Raw genomic sequence first — 16,679 nt, 5'->3', positions numbered from 1 at the left:
TGACTTTATGATGGAGGGAAGGTCATTGATGAAGCAGCTGAAGATGGTTGGGCCTAGGACACTGCCCTGAGGAACTCCTGCAGCAATGTCCTGGGGCTGAAATGATTGGCCTCCAACAACCACTACCATCTTCCTTTGTGCTAGGTATGACTCCAGCCACTGGAGAGTTTTCCCCCTGATTCCCATTGACTTCAATTTCACTAGGGCTCCTTGGTGCCACACTCGGTCAAATGCTGCCTTGATGTCAAGGGCAGTCACTCTCACCTCACCTCTGGAATTCAGCTCTTTTGTCCATGTTTGGACCAAGGCTGTTATGAGGTCTGGAGCCGAGTGGTCCTGGCGGAACCCAAACTGAACATTGGTGAGCAGGTTATTGGTGAATAAGTGCTGCTTGATAGCACTGTCAACGACACCTTCCATCACTTTGCTGATGATTGAGAGTAGGCTGATGGGGCAGGAATTGGCCGGATTGGATTTGTCCAGCTTTTTGTGGACAGGACATACCTGGGCAATTTTCCACATTGTCAGGTAGATGCCAGTGTTGTAGCTGTACTGGAACAGTTTGGCTAGAGGCGCGGCTAGTTCTGGAGCACAAGTCTTCAGCACTACAGCCGGGTTGTTGTTGGGGCCCATAGCCTTTGCTGTATCCAGTGCACTCAGCCGTTTCTTGATATGACGTGGAGTTAAACGAATTGGCTGAAGACTGGCTGCTTTGATGGTGGGGATATCAGGAGGAGGCCGAGATGGATCATCCACTCGGCACTTCTGGCTGAAGATGGTTGCAAACGCTTCAGCCTTGTCTTTTGCACTCACGTGCTGGACTCTGCCATCATTGAGGATGAGGATGTTTACAGAGCCTCCTCCTCCCATTAGTTGTTTAATTGTCCACCACCATTCACGACTGGATGTGGCAGGACTGCAGGAACCGTTCCAGAATCTATGGAATTTTGGAAGATGACAACCAATGCATCCACTATCTCTACAGCCACCTCTTTCAAAATCCTGGGATGTAGATCATCAGATCCTTGGGATTTATTGACTTTCAATCCCATTAATTTCTTTAGTACTATTTTTTTAACTAGTACTAATTTCTTTCAGTTCCTCATTCTCGCCAGTCCCCTGGTTCTCTAGTATTTCTGGGACGTTTTTTGTGTCTTCTTCTGTGAAGACAGACACAAAGTATTTGTTTAAGAATTTGATAAGTGCTTGAAGGGAAAAAATTTGCAGGGCTACGGGGAAAGAGCGAGCGAATAGGACTAACTGGATTGCTCTTATAAAGAGCCGGCACGGGCTCGATGGACCAAATGGCCTCCTCCAGTGATTCTACAATTCTATGATTCTGCTTGGACGTTGTGTTGGATTTTTCTTTGAGAATTCCAAGCATTGGCAATGCTGCGTACACTGGTGCTGAAACATTGCAAGTCTGAGTCCGCAGTGAAGGTTACGTCATGAGCTAAGGTGGAACAGGATAAAGGTCAGGGGTGCGATGCTTAACTAAATATTGACACTGTTTTGTCACATTGTGTGGGAACTGTTGCCAAGAGAAACAGAATGCAGGGGCATATATAAATGGATTCACAGAGTACGGTCCAAGGAGGTTACACTGAGGCCCTGTGGAGCAATGACAAGATTACACGTGGAGTATTGTGTTCAGTTTTGGTCGCTCTGGCTATGAAATTCATAAACCCATTGGAATGAAACATGCAATTAAGGGCAGCAAGAATGTTGCCAGCTCTTTCAGTCATTTTTTAAGTGAGCTCAATCAGTTCCCATTGCTGTAAAGCAGGAACACGAGAGGGGAGAGAGGTTCCGAACACAGGTCAAGGGTCTGAACTCATGGAGAAAGTGGGTGGGAAGAGGAGATGGTTTTTGTGCTGAACCCAGATGAGAACAAGCGAGCATGGCCTCCTTGAGGTTCCTTCAGCTTCGAAATGTAACTTCACACTCACCTTTTGAAATTGGGTTCTTCAAATATTATCGTTCCAATGTATGAACTTCCTCTGTCCTCTGCTTTAACGGAAGAACTAACCCATTTATTTTCAATAGGCTAGCGCCTGGGGTTAAATAGAGGTCACAGATGCTAAGTATTCACATGGTAATATTCCAAGAGCCCAATTTCAAGGCATTGTCCTGGCGAACATTCGACAGCACCAAAACACATTAAATGGTGATTTATCCCCTGATGGGGGTGAGCCTTTGGCTCAGTGGTAGCAGTCCCGCCTCTCAGTCAGAAGGTGCAGGGTTCAAACCCCACTCCAGATTGTCCTGGTGAGTGGACTCCTGACCTTTGGCTCTGAATTCTGGGTTGACGTCCAGCGGGATACTCGTGTCTGGTGGGTGTGGGCGGCCCCCCCACCCCTCGCTGCATGGGTTGTGAGAGCCCATAAGAAGTTTCCCGGCGTGCAGGATTAGCCATCCAATCGGCTTGTACGAAAGGCAGCATGGCCTGTCTGACTGTTAATCACTCTGCGAATCCTCCCATCAATTCACACTAGTCTCTCCAAGGGATGAGTGTGAAGATCTGACAGCGACATGCCCTGAAGGCCCTGATTCTCTCTGGGGCACACGTCCACTGCAGCGTTTCTTGGTATCTCACCAAAGTTGACCATTCTTCATTTCTGAGGCTCGAGTGTTGATTGGTTATACAACCGATCACTTTCCAGCACAGGTCGCTGTGTAGCGATCAAGGAGCAAGAACCCTGGTCGATCGTTCCCTTCCTCTAGCTCAGAGACGACGGGATAGATCTTGACTTTGTGCAAGAACGGGTCACTGAAGACAATGGAAACAAAAATCGAGAGAGATACCCGTTTTGCACCATCGCACAAAGTCCAGATCAATGAGTCCAATCGAAGTTCCCTCCCTCTTATCCTGAGTTGAGATCGACTGACACAGCACAGATCAGGGATCCAGTGTGAGACCTTCTCAATTTACTCAGCACTCCACCAGGAGGTATATTTCCCTTTGAGTGTAAAGTTAAAGAAATGGTGGGAAAGTTTATAATGACAACTTGGTTAAAGAATTTCTCTTTAACTTTACACAAAGCAGCATGTTTATCACTCAGGTGGTGCACTTACTCAGAAGGGAGCACACAGCTTCTGTTAATGTGCCAGCACTAAACATAGCACAGTGCCACTGAATAAATCATTTGTAATTTGATTTGCATTCACTCCCTTCGCATTGCCACTCAGAAACTGCGACTGGGAGTCAGGGAGGAACTGGCCTACCTGGTGTCGGCAGTACCTCAGGTAATTGGGTCCCCCCACCCCTGTCTCATGTGTAGAAAACGTCAAGAATGGGGTCAGGGCCGTAGGTGTGTAATGTTCTTAAAATCTTTACATTGCGAATGCCTGCTTCCAGATGGCGAGGGGGGGCACCTTGGTACAAAGATCAACAAACAGACGGTGAAGATACCTCCAGCTCCACGTTAGCACCATCCCCAACACCCCCTCTCCGAGCGACATCCTGCAAAAATCCTGTGACATGAAAGTACAGGGGCATGGTTTGCATGACGATAAGTCACAGTAGCATTGCAAGCAATGGCGTTGATGAGGCTGATGCAACTCTCATAATATTTAGGCCAGAGGGCGAATAAATAAATCAAGAGCTACGTGAATCCTTAGAGGCACAGATTGTACACGGGCAAATTTATTTCTTTGCTTGCCAGCGCTGTGCCTAAAATTCAATGTAGCCCAATTCAGATAACCTGTCTGAATTTCATTGGAATGGGGGAAAAAAAATTGAGGAGTAGGTGGTCTAAGGTGACAGATGAGAGTGGAAGGGAAACTAGTTCAGCGTTGTTAACAGGGGTACGGTAGTGTGGTGGTTGCGTTACTGGGCTAGTAATCCAGAGGCCTGGGCTAATAAGGACATTCCGTTCTTACCCGGTCTGACTTATATGTGACTTCAGTCCCACACCAACGTGGTTGACTCTTAACTGAAGTGGTCTATAAAGCCACTCAGTTGTACCAAACCCCGTACTCAGCGATTCAAGAAGAAGGCCCACCACCGCCTTCTCAAGGGGCAACTAGGGGATGGGCAATAAATGCCGGCCTTGCCAGCGACGCCCACGTCCCAAGAATGAAAGTAAAAATAAAAAGTAGCCAGACTTGATCTTGTGCTTCCCCCACAGTAATGTTGGGCAAGAACGAACGTTTGGTTTAAACAGAAAGAACAAAACTGGCTGCGCGGGAAGCCTGCAAGTGGACGGGTGACCTGTCCAGTGAGTCCATCCAAAGTTAACCCAAGTGATATAAAGTTTTCCTGATAAGAAAATGTTGAAGAGAGTAAAATCAAAGGGATACAACATTGGACACTTCAAAAAACAGCAGCTGGTGCACTCTGTTCCAGAAATGAAACCTTTAAGAGAATTTGGCAGGGATTTTCCACTTTGGTGGAATTCTGGTGCTTCTTCATGGAATTGAGAGTTAGGAACATAGGAACAGGAGTAGGCCATTCAGCCCCTCGTGCCTGCTCCGCCATTTGATAAGATCATGGCTGATCTGGGATCTAACTCCATATACCCGCCTTTGGCCCATGCCAATGGCGGATCCTCCACCCAACCCACTCCCCCGCATTAAGCAGGGGCAAGTCAGATGGAGTTCACAGGCTACTCCTGGGAATTCAGCCCCTCATGCCCTTATAGGGCCTCAGTGGCACCGTCACCTTTGAAAAGATTGAAGAAGTACACATGAGGGCACTTGCAAAAGACCCAATAAACCCGTTCAGATCGGGGTCCTGCTGGGTTGCACTTTCATATGGTTAAGGTATTGGGCTGTGAGGGCGCACACCTGAACGTAAGATGCTCAAACCGCTTACGGGAGTGGCCGGCACTGTTGCACCTGAGAGAATATCTAAGGAAGACCTCAAACTGAGCTTGTCGCAACGTAAGCTGTAGACCTGCAGCTTAAGTTATGACAAGCTCATGGCCCACTGCACTTTCAGTGTAACTATTTGTTCTTACATATCATTAGCAAGGCTGTTGAGTTACGGTTTTCACAGAAAAATGGACCAAATTGCAAAACACAGGTAAAAATCTTGGAATCCATTGGCTTAAAAAAAAGCCAGACCTTAAACTATTCAGTCACCGTAAAGCAGTGGCCGTGGGCATAAGCCTAGGAATTGTTTTGAATTGTTAATTTTTTTTGTGGGAGGGAGGGACAGTTTCAGCTGATTTGAAACTTTTGTTGGCCTATGCCAGTTTGGTTTAGGTTGGCATGTAATGGCAATTTTGCCATTGGAGGTGGGCTGGTATCATAAAGGAGGCAGAAGCATTATTCTCCTCCCTTGGCACTTAAAGGATCAACATTGCTTTTCCAATTACATTATCATAGTTTAACGGTTGTCAGCTGGGGTTGCCAACCCTCCAGGATTGGCCTGGAGACTCCAGGAATCGAAAATTAATCTCCAGGACAACTGCTGTGAGAAACATCATAGGGGCATTAAAATAAATTGTGTGTGTCTTTTTTTTCATTTTCTTTGAACATTTCTGTTTAAAAAATATTGGAGGTGGGTGGGGGGAGGGGGGGAAAAACTGCTGTTCGACTGACAAGTAAAGAATTATCCAATTGGGTAACGAAGAGTCTTTTTGCTTTCCGATTGGCTGTGGGAAGGCAGGGCTCCGCGAGGATGGACGTGTCAGGCGACCAATGGTGGGAGCGTGGGGGCGGGGCGGTTGGAGGCAGGAGGCCATGTGGTGAAACCTCCAGGAAAACATTCAACCAGAGTTGGCGACCCTGTTGTCGACATATGAGAATGAGGTGGAAGAGGTACAATTCTTTGGTTTCCACAGCGCCGTGACATGATTGAAGGTAAACAGGAGTTCATAAGTCCTTTCTTCCTTGTTTTCCAGCACCATTAAATTGAAGTGCAGTCATAACAGCACCATCTGAAGGTTACGTCAGCAGCTAGATCGAAGCACAGGCTGCTTCCTGTGTTAACTGGCTGTTAATTCATGAGTTGCTAGACACTCTCCTCACCTCTCAGTACAGCGAGTAAATGAAAAGACCCCCTATCAAGGTATCATCTGCTTCATGTCTGTTGAAAGAAATAATAAGAACATAAGAAATAGGAGCAGGAGTAGGCCATTCGGCCCCTCGAGCCTGCTCCGCCTTTCGGTCAGATCATGGCTGATCTTCGGCCTCAACTCCACTTTCCCGCCCGATCCCCGTACCCCTCGATTCCCTTAGAGTCCAAAAATCTATCGATCTCAGTCTTGAATATACTCAACGACTGAGCATCCACAGCCCTCTGTAGAGGGTAGAGAATTCCACCCTCTGAGTGAAGAAATTCCTCCTCATCCCAGTCTTAAATGGCCAACCCCTTAACCTGCGACTATGCCATCTAGTTCTAGACTCTCCAGCCAGGGGGAACAACCTCTCAGCATCTACCCTGTCAAGCCCTCGAAGTAAATATAGGGCCATGGTGGGCTGATGTGTAAGGGAGAGGGTCTTGCTAGGTGACTTTGGTGCCATTTGATTTATTTTATACCTCGAACACTTAGGCTTTAAATCACCTTTGCAGCTCTTAAGTTATGCATTTAGTTTACTGAAGAACTTTACTCTGAACTGGTACACGCACCTGACGAATCTCTCAGTCCTCCTATTGTTTCCCTGTTAACTTGGTTGTAAACCTGCTGGTTGGAGTCTCCTCTCTCTCGGAATGAATTTGCCCCCTCCTTGGTGATCGCGGACCCACAGCAAAATTTGGCAGTAATTCAGCAATCTCACTCTGAGAGGCCGCAATGATGCTTGGTGTGGAAATTTTTTTTTAAAAAATGCTTATTGCTGGAATCATTTTATTTAATTTTTCCCTCTCCTCCTTCCTCAAAGGAGCCGACGCCTTGTGGGGTACAAATCAACAAGTGCCGGCACTCCTCCTGTACCTCGCTCGTGTGGCCATTCTCCCTCCGCGTGCTGGCCTGAGGCCCGAGCTAAATTAGGCTTCGGGCCTTATTTAATGTTTTTTTTTTGTCGCTGCACTCTTGCTTCTCCTGGAGTCCACAAAAAGAAAATGTATTTTTGTTTTCAAGAGTGCTTCATTGGCTGTAAAGCACTTTGGGAAAGACGCTATATAAATGCAAGTTCTTTTTTTCCTTTTTGGCATTGGTGTGCAAATACTGGCCCTCTAACTTTGTTGGACATTAATTTGGCTCCACAGTTCTGGAAGGTTTTAGATTTCAGTGGGGACGTCCAGCGATTCTCGATAGGGAGGGAGAATGATAATATACAATACTGGACAGATCTTGTGTACCTTTTGGCCAACTGGTTGTGGAGCAGAGTTCATTCAGCGGAGGTGCGGCTACTCTCTTATTTGGGGAATTCGCGTCATCAGAAAAACACATGTACAACACCATCTACAAGGCACAAGTCAGGAGTGTGATGGAATACTCTCCACTTGCCTGGATGAGTGCAGCTCCAACAACACTCAAGAAGCTCGACACCATCCAGGATAAAGCAGCCCGCTTGATTGGCACCCCATCCACCACCCTAAACATTCACTCCCTTCACCACCGGCGCACCGTGGCTGCAGTGTGCACCATCCACAGGATGCACTGCAGCAACTCGCCAAGGCTTCTTCGACAGCACCTCCCAAACCCGCGACCTCTACCACCTAGAAGGACAAGAGCAGCAGGCACATGGGAACAACACCACCTGCACGTTCCCCTCCAAGTCACACACCATCCCGACTTGGAAATATATCGCCATTCCTTCATCGTCGCTGGGGCAAAATCCTGGAACTCCCTTCCTAACAGCACTGTGGGAGAACCTTCACCACACGGACTGCAGCGGTTCAAGAAGGCGGCTCACCACCACCTTCTCAAGGGCAATTAGGGATGGGCAATAAATGCCGGCCTCGCCAGCGACACCCACATCCCATGAACGAATAAAAAAAAACAACAACCGCAGAAACTTTAAATTGGGCCGGCACAAGAAACAAATTAATTACATTATTGTGCTTCTCACCAGATATTAGGAGGGACAATGTGTGTGCCATAAACTCAGTTTGGCATTGCAGTATTAAAAGACATTATTGTGTAATTGCCTATATATCCAGCAGAGGGACCCTAATCTTGGAGGTCGTACATTTGGTTGAGATGTAAGAAAGAAAGATTTTGCCTTCATACAACGCCTTTCACAACCTCAGGACGTCCCAAAGTGCTTTACAGCCAATGAAGTACTTTTGAAGCGCAGTCTCTGTTGCAATGGAGGGAAACGTGACAGCCAATTTGCACACAGCAAGATCCCACAAACAACAACCATAATGACCAGTGATGTTGAGGGATAAATATTGGCCAGGACACCAGAGAGAACGCCCCTGATCTTCTCTGAAATAGCGCCATAAGGTCTTTTACATCCACCTGAGAGGATAGGCAGGGCCTCAGTTTAACACCTCATCTGAAAGACAGCACCTCCAAGAGTGCAGCACTCCCTCCATACTGCACCGGGAGTGTCAGCCTGGATTGTTGTGCTCAGAGTCTCTGGAGCGGGACTTGAACCCACGACCTTCTGACCCAGAGGCAAGAGAGTGCCATCCACTGGTCCATGGCTGCTACCTGATGGCCTGTTAAAGGTTACTGGAGCTGCATTCCTTCCCTTCAGCCCCATGTTGCCATACACCTCCCTGTAGCTGCCAGGACAGCCCATCTGGGTTTAGAATGGTTAAGAACAACATGATGGACGGCCAGCACGACAGAGAGTGCGCTGCACCAGCACGTCGAGGAGATGCAGAAACATCACAAGCTAACCAACGTGACGCTCAACTGAAGTCTGGCAGGTGAATATTTGGTGTCCTCCCTGTCAAAATGGGTGACCCTGTATAAAATGCAGCAACAGTGATCTTATAAAACGGGTGGGTGACCTCCATCTTAAATTTTATTTGAATACACAACCAGCACAAAAGATAAAATCAGACCCTTTATAACATGTTTGAATATTGAGAGATCAGTTGTTTCCTGTCTTTTCAAAGTTTAGTTTCTTTGCGGCAGGACCCATATCAAAAGGGAATTGCAATAAATTTGAAGATAAATTCTTTGTGGTCTTTATCAACTTAGCAATCCGGTATCTATGGCCTATGTTGATATAATTAACTCCAGGAATGTACATTGCGACATCATGATCTTAACAACCAACCTAATTGTAAGACCTGGCAACCGATTACTTTGCTTACAGTTATGCTGGAGTGAAACTTAAGCTTCCCGCCAAGAGAAAAGTCTAATGATATGAGGGTACATTTTCTGAGGCCCCCATACTAATGTTGGGGCCTTAGGAACATAGGATCAGGGGTAGGTCATTCAAGCCCCTCGAGCATGTTCCGCCATTCAATTAGATCATGCCTGATCTGGATCTTAACTCCATCTACCCGCCTTGGTTCCGTATCCCTTAATACCCCTTACCTAGCAAAAATCTATCAATTTCACTTTTGAAATTTTCAATTGACCCCCCAGCCTCAACAACATTTTGGGGGAGAGAGTTCCAGATTTCCACTGCCCTTTGTGTGAAGAAGTGCTTCCTGACATCACCCCTGAACGTCCTAGCTCTAATTTTAAGGTTATGCCCCCTTGTTCTGGACTCCCCCCACCAGAGAAAATAGTTTCTCTCTATCTACCCTATCAAATCCTTTAATCATCTTAAACACCTCAGTCAGATCACCCGGGAAGTCAAGCCTAGTCTATGATATCCGTCCTCATAACTTAACCAACTAACCCCCCAATATCATTCTGGTGAATCTGCCCTACACCCCCTCCAAGGCCAAACACATCCTTCCTGAGGTGCAGTGCCCAGATGTGAACGCGGTAGTCCAGGCGGGGTTCTAACCAGAGCTCTGTACAGCTGTAACATAACTTCACCCCTTTGTATTCCAGCCCCCCTTGAGATGAGACTGTGCTTTGAATTTAAATCGTTCTCTGATATCCGCTGGCCAGACGTGAGGCTCTGCTGGCTGTTAAAGGTCTCGCAAAGTACCCCACAGCAGGGGAATTATCTTCATCGTAGTGTCAAGGATTTTACGTCAGGTCGCGTACGCAATTCAGTGGCAATCAGTATCTGACAACGTATTAAATCAAGCAGACTGCTCCAACCAGGGACTGCAGATGGAGTTTGTTAGCAGAGAGCCACCTCCTGAATGCTGCTGTAAGTTACATAGTAGTTAGATGCTGGATGAAATCAAATGTGAAAAAATGTTAGGTGGTAGATTTTGGGAGGAAGGATAAGGAGAGGAAATATATACTACAACAGCAACTTGCATTGATATAGCGCCCCTTAACGCAGCAAAAAACATCCCGAGGCGCTTCACAGGAGTGTGTGTCAAAAGAAAAATCTGACACCGAGCCACGTAAGGAGATATCAGGCCAGGTGACCAAAAGCTTGGTCACAGAGGTAGGTTTCAAGGAGCGTCTTAAAGGAGGAGAGAGACGGAGAGGTTTAGGGAGGGAATTCCAGAGCTTAGGGCCCGGGCAGCTAAGACTTTCCTGAGGGTGGCTGCCGACGACGCAGCTCGACAGTCTGATGTAAGGGAGGCCCAGGGCCCAATATCAGGTGGGCCTCGGGCCTACCCGTTCCAGCCCACGGATCGACCACCGGCCGTGAACCGGTTTCTAGGCCCACAAGTTTAGTGTCCGTTTGAAACCTGTATTGTAAGTGCACTCTAAGTCTATTAAAATGACTTTTAATTATTGTTTTTTATGTTATGTGGCAGTAGCTTTGTTCCCCCATTGTTTAGGTGCAGCCCATTTACATCAAGTGTATATTTCTACAACCACTCTTTGCAATTATCTTGTTCGATTTTTCCCCGCCTGCAGGTAACTCTGAAAGAATTCAGATATTGCTGCTGGAGCATCCTTCACTTACCTACTCTATACCTTTATATCCCTGCTTTGCTTCCCCGCATGCTAACCGTTAAACCGAGGCCCCGTCTGCCCTCTCAGGTGGACCTAAAAGATCCCACGGCATTATTTCGAAGAAGGGCAGGGGAGTTCTCCCCCCCCCCCCCCCAGTGTCCTGGCCAATATTTATCCCTCGACCAACAACGCTAAAAACCGATTATTTGGTCGTTATCTCATTGCTGTTTGTGGGATCTTGCTGTGCGCAAATTGGCTGCCGCGTTTCTTACGTGACTACATTTCAAAAAGCACTTCGTTGGCTGTAAAGGGCTTCGGGATGTCCCGAGGCTGTATATGAAATGCGAATCGTTCTTTCTTTCCTTCTCCTCACTTCCCTTGTCAGTCACTTCCTCTTGGAGCCACTTCTTGCCTTGAAATATCGATGCATTCAATGAGCGTGCATTTCCCAGTTTCATTGTCTCCCTTCAAGTCCATCTGCTGAAATTCTCCTCCGTTCCTATTCACTTGTCAGTTATCTGCTGTAGGAAGGAGCTGTTGCCATGCTCACCACATTTATTTACAAAAGAAACTTAACTGTAGCTGCTGCCTTCTCCTGAACCTCATACCTACTAATCCATCCTTGTTTTGAGCTGAACATGTCTCATTCCAGTGAGATCAAAGGTTGACAACATTCAATTAATCAGGTCAATTAAAAGACTGTCAGAACCAATCCAACTTTAACTTCTCCTACTGTTGGTGGCGTACAAACTTGAAGCAGAAAAGTTTTTTTAAAAGAAAAGAAAGACTTGCATTTATATAGCATCACCTTTGAGGGAATTCCAGAGCTTAGAGCCCGGGCACGGCCGCCAATGGTGGAGCGATTAAAATCGGGGATGCGCAAGAGGCCAGAATTGGAGGAGCGCAGAGATCGCGGAGGGTTGCAGGGGCTTGAGGAGGTTACAGAGATAGGGAGGGGGCGAGGGTCGTGGAGGGATTTGAAAACAAGGATGAGAATTTTAAAATCGAGGCGTTCCCGGACCGGGAGCCAATGTAGGTCAGCGAGCACGTGGGGGTGATGGGTAAACGGGACTTGGTGCGAGTTAGGATACGGGGCAGCAGAGTTTTGGATGAGCTCCAGTTTATGGAGGGTGGAAGATGGCAGGCCGGCCAGGAGAGCATGGGAATAGTTGAGTCTACACTACACTACTGTACCTTGAGAAGTTAACTTGTTTGGTTTATAGGGTATATTTTGCTCTTTTCAGGATTCATTCGTTCATCTCAGGATGAGGGCAATGGCAGCAGGGCCATGTTTATTGCCCATCAGTTGGTAGCACTCTCCCCACTGAGTCAGAAGATTGTGGGTTCAAGTCCCGCTCCAGAGACTTGAGCACAAAAGCCTAGGCTGACACTCCAGTGCAGTGCCGAGGGAGCGCTGCACTGTCGGAGGCGCCGTCTTTCGGACGAGACGTTAAACCGAGGCCCCGTCTGTCCTCTTAGGCACCATTTTGAAGAAGAGCAGGAGAGTTCTCCCCGGTGTCCTGGCCAAAATTTATCCCCCATCCAAAATCACTAAAAACAGATTATCCGGTCATCAGATCATTGCTGTTTGTGGGAGCTTGCTGTGCGCAAATTGGCTGCCATGTTTCCTACATTACAACAGTGACTACACTTCAAAAGTACTTCATTGGCTGTAAAGCACTTTGGGAGTTGCTGAGGTCATGAAAGGCACTATATAAATGGAACTTTTTTTTATCCTTTGTTAACTGGATTTCTTGCTGGGCCACTTCATGGGGCATTAAGAGTCTGCCACGTAGTATGGGATGGAGTCAGGTGTGGGCCAGTCCAGGTAGGGATGGCAGTTTCTCCGTCCCCAATGGACGTTACTGAACCAGTTGGGGTTTTTTTTAACGTCAATCCGGCAGCTTTTGTTGTCATCTTTTTACTAGAGGCAGTCCACAAATTACCCAAAAATATTGTGGAAATTATGTGATCAGATTTAGTTTCAGGAGTTTTCATGCAATCGAAATGCGTTAGGGTTACTGAATGGACACCAGCCTGACCTGTAACAATGCTGTTTTCACACTTAATTCTTGAGCATTTAATTAGAAAAAGTAACGGATTCATTTTCTCGGCCTCAGCTGTGATGTGGTCAAAATGGGGGTGGCTGTTATTTATGTCACTCACTCCTTCAAAAATCCCTCCTGAGGGACTGCACCTTGACATGGCGGGAAGGGTTGTGTGCTCCTGTGACCCTGAGAGCTATACTGGCTGGGAGTATAACTCCTGCTAGGTCCAGACAGGTGGAAAGCTCGGAGCCAGAGTAAAGGCCAGTCCACTGGTCCTCCTTATAGTGGGTTGTGACCCAGAGTAAAGGCCAGTCAACGTGAAAATGCCTTTCGTCATGGAAACAACCCAGAGACAAGACGAGTCTGGTACAGACCAGCAAGTATAAACATCCTCTGTGGAGAACCACCATCTGCTGGCTATAAGGCAAGATGATATTCCAATTGGAGTCTAATATCTTTCTCTGGAAGGGCAGCACTGGAAGAAATAGGCTGATACTCGGCCACCAAGATTCTAACTCACTTAAAAATACCAATGTTCATAATGTCACCAGGTGCCAAAAGTGGCAGACGTCAGTAGTAAGATCAATCGTTATGAGTGTGTAAGTTGCCAATAGCAGTCAGTTTGAGTACATTACAATTGGATTCATTAAAAGGACTGTGTTGCGTCCCCATTAAAAACCCCCATCGCCTCTGTCGGCACTCCATTCAAGTCTTGACATCTTGCCCTTCCTTCGCAAACGAACTCACGTTCCGACTGTGAGTAACAAATTTAACCTTCCTATTTGCCCCACCTTGAACAACGCTGTAAAGGTTTCTCTGGTCTGCCCTTTTAGTGAGGATCTAACCGTCCTTAGTAAGCACTTTTTAACTTTCTTATCTTTTGTAAACTTGTTTTAGCAAGAGCGCAAAACTCTGAGTGGAGAAAATAACAGAAGAAAGCTGCATCGCCGATTCCTACTGATGGTGGTCTCCTATTTCCTCGTCTCTGCTTTTTATGTTAAACTTTACTGACAGAGGAAAATATTGCCCGTGAAGAGACACGGAGATATAAGCCTATAACAGAGTGTCTATTGACACCACCGTGTCAGCCAATGAGTTGCACTGTGTCGGTCAATGAGTTGGAGGCAGAGCGGGACTTACGGCAGGACTCACAGCAAACAGTCTATTTTACAGCAGAGTCTGTTTAAACAGCCCGCTCTACAGCAAACAGTCTATAGAGTCTATTTTTTAAGAGTTCCTACGGACCACAGCAAACAGAACTCATGACCGAAACTACAGCAACGTCTCCCAATAAAAGCAGGGTGATTTTTTTCAAGCAAAATGCAGTGAGCAGAGGATAGTTACATAATACAAATTATGTGCGTAAAATCAATCCCAGTCACTTACAGCAGTGCAGTCTCCAGGCGTGATTGACAGGGGAATTACTCAATCATCTCGATCCTGGCCGGGAATAGTGGTGTCACTATATGCAGTCATAAAGAATGCTCACACTCTCCACACTGGGGTCCTGCTGACTGCCAGACAGCACTGCCCAGGGCTGTTTTCTTCTGGTTGCCATGAATGACTGGCTTTCCTGAAATAGCAGATTATGAATCACATCTGGTATTTTGTTTAAGTATAATTGTATAAAAACACACACGTCTCCCCATCAGACAGGAATAGATTCACTGGGAGATGGAAGTTGATAGTAATTTTCTTCTCACTCTCTTCTCTGGGGTGAATTGGCGGCTTGTCACTTCTAGTCGATTAAAAAGTGACAAGTTCCCAATTCACTCTGAACACTCAATGCTCCAGCTTTCATCCCTGGCCCGTTGATGAGTTAGCAGATGCCATTTGTGCAGTCGTACTGTTTGCCTCAACATCCCTGAGCTGGGGAACAGTCTGCAGAGTTGCTTCTCTGCATTGCTACAACATCATTAGAAACAGATTATCTGGTCATTATCACATTGCTGTTTGTGGGATCTTGCTGTGCGCAAAATGACTGCTGCGTTTCCTACATTTAAACAGTGGCTACAATTCAAACGTACTTCATTGGCTGTGCAGTAAAAATACATCTGATAAACGAAGGCCTGATACTAAATCAGCTTCAGCATGTCTGAAGGAAAAGGACTCTTAAAAAGGTGAAAAGACTGTTAGACAGATTGTTAATTGTTACATTGCAAAAGACCACACAGCAGAGGATAGATTACCACAGCAACAAGAACAATTCCAGGTCGGCTGTCGGCCATGTAAACACCTGCCCGCTTAACTTGGTTTTGTTCTTCTGTGCCTTTGTTACCTTTAGATTTGACTATTCCAATGCTCTCCTGTCCGACCTCCCATCTTCCACCCTCCATAAACTTGAGCTCATCCAAAACTCTGCTGCCCCGTATCCTAACTCGCACCAAGTCCCATTCATCCATCACCCCCCTGTGCTCGCTGACCTACATTGGCTGCCGGTCCGGCGACTCCTCGATTTTAAAATTCTCATCCCTGTTTTCAAATCCCTCCATGGCCTCGCCCCTCCCTGTCTCTGTAACCTCCTCCAGTCCTACAACCCTCCGAGATCTCTGCGCTCCTCCAATTCTGGCCTCTTGCACATCCCCGATTTTAATCACTCCACCATTGGCGGCCGTGCCTTCAGCTGCCTGGGCCCTAAGCTCTGGAATTCCCTCCCTAAATCTCTCCGCCTCTCCACCTCTCTCTCCTCCTTTAAGATGCTCCTTAAAACCTACCTCTTTGACCAAGATTTTGACCACCTGTCCTAATATCTCCCTATGTGGCTTGGTGTCAAATTTTGTTTGATAATTGCTCCTGTGAAATGCCTTGGGATGTTTTACTATGTTAAAGGTGCTGTTAGATGCAAGTCATTGTTGATGTGATAGTTGCTCGTGTGGTATCAACGTTTGAGAATTTTAATTCAATTTGAAAAATCTGGAAATAAAAGTCACTAAAAGTGACCATGAAGCTGTCAGATTGTCGTGAACACCCAACTGGTTCACTAATGTCCTTCAGGGAAGGAAACCTGCCGTCCTTACCCGGTCTGGGCCAATATGTGACTCCAGTCCCACATCCAGTGTGGTTGACTTTTAATTGCCCCCTGATGTGGCCTAGTAAAGCCAGACAGTAACTCGGAGTGGGCAATAAATGCCGGCCTTGCTAGCGACGCCCGCACCCCAGGATCGATTTACAAAAAAACTTTTCAAATAGTCTGGCCACAAAAGGCAGCGTGATGTGATAGATGCAACTTGTGTTGTTGTTAAGTTAGTGCCCTGGGTAGCTGGGTGGGAATTGTCCCTTTTGTGATGATTAGCTGACATATTTCCCTTTGCCCAAACAAAAGATAACTGGAGGCCTTTATCAATAGGCAAACAGTTAAAACGCACATTGCTGAAAATTAGCCAGCATTGTCAGAAACCCTCTTCACACTTTAATCATCCCCATGGCCATCCCCACACCTCCACTACTCGCCTTCAAACAGCCACCCAACCTCAAACAGACCATCTTTCGCAGCAAATTACCCAGCTTTCAGGAGAACAGCGTCCACGACACCACACAACCCTGCCACGGTAACCTCTGCAAGACATGCCAGATCATCGACACAGATACCACCATCACACGAGAGGACACCACCCACCAGGTACGTGGTTCATACTCCTGCGACTCGGCCAACGTTGTCTACCTCATACGTTGCAGGAAAGGATGCCCCGGAGCATGGTACATTGGCGAGGCCATGCAGACACTGCGACAACGGATGAACGGACACCGCGCAACAATCGCCAGACAGGAGGGTCCCCTCCCAGTCGGGGAACACTTT

The sequence above is a fragment of the Heptranchias perlo genome, chromosome 6 (assembly GCF_035084215.1).
Source record: "Heptranchias perlo isolate sHepPer1 chromosome 6, sHepPer1.hap1, whole genome shotgun sequence".
Classification (NCBI taxonomy): Eukaryota; Metazoa; Chordata; class Chondrichthyes; order Hexanchiformes; family Hexanchidae; genus Heptranchias; species Heptranchias perlo.
The sequence above is the reverse complement of the archived record's forward strand: the minus strand, read 5'-3'. Positions refer to the sequence as shown.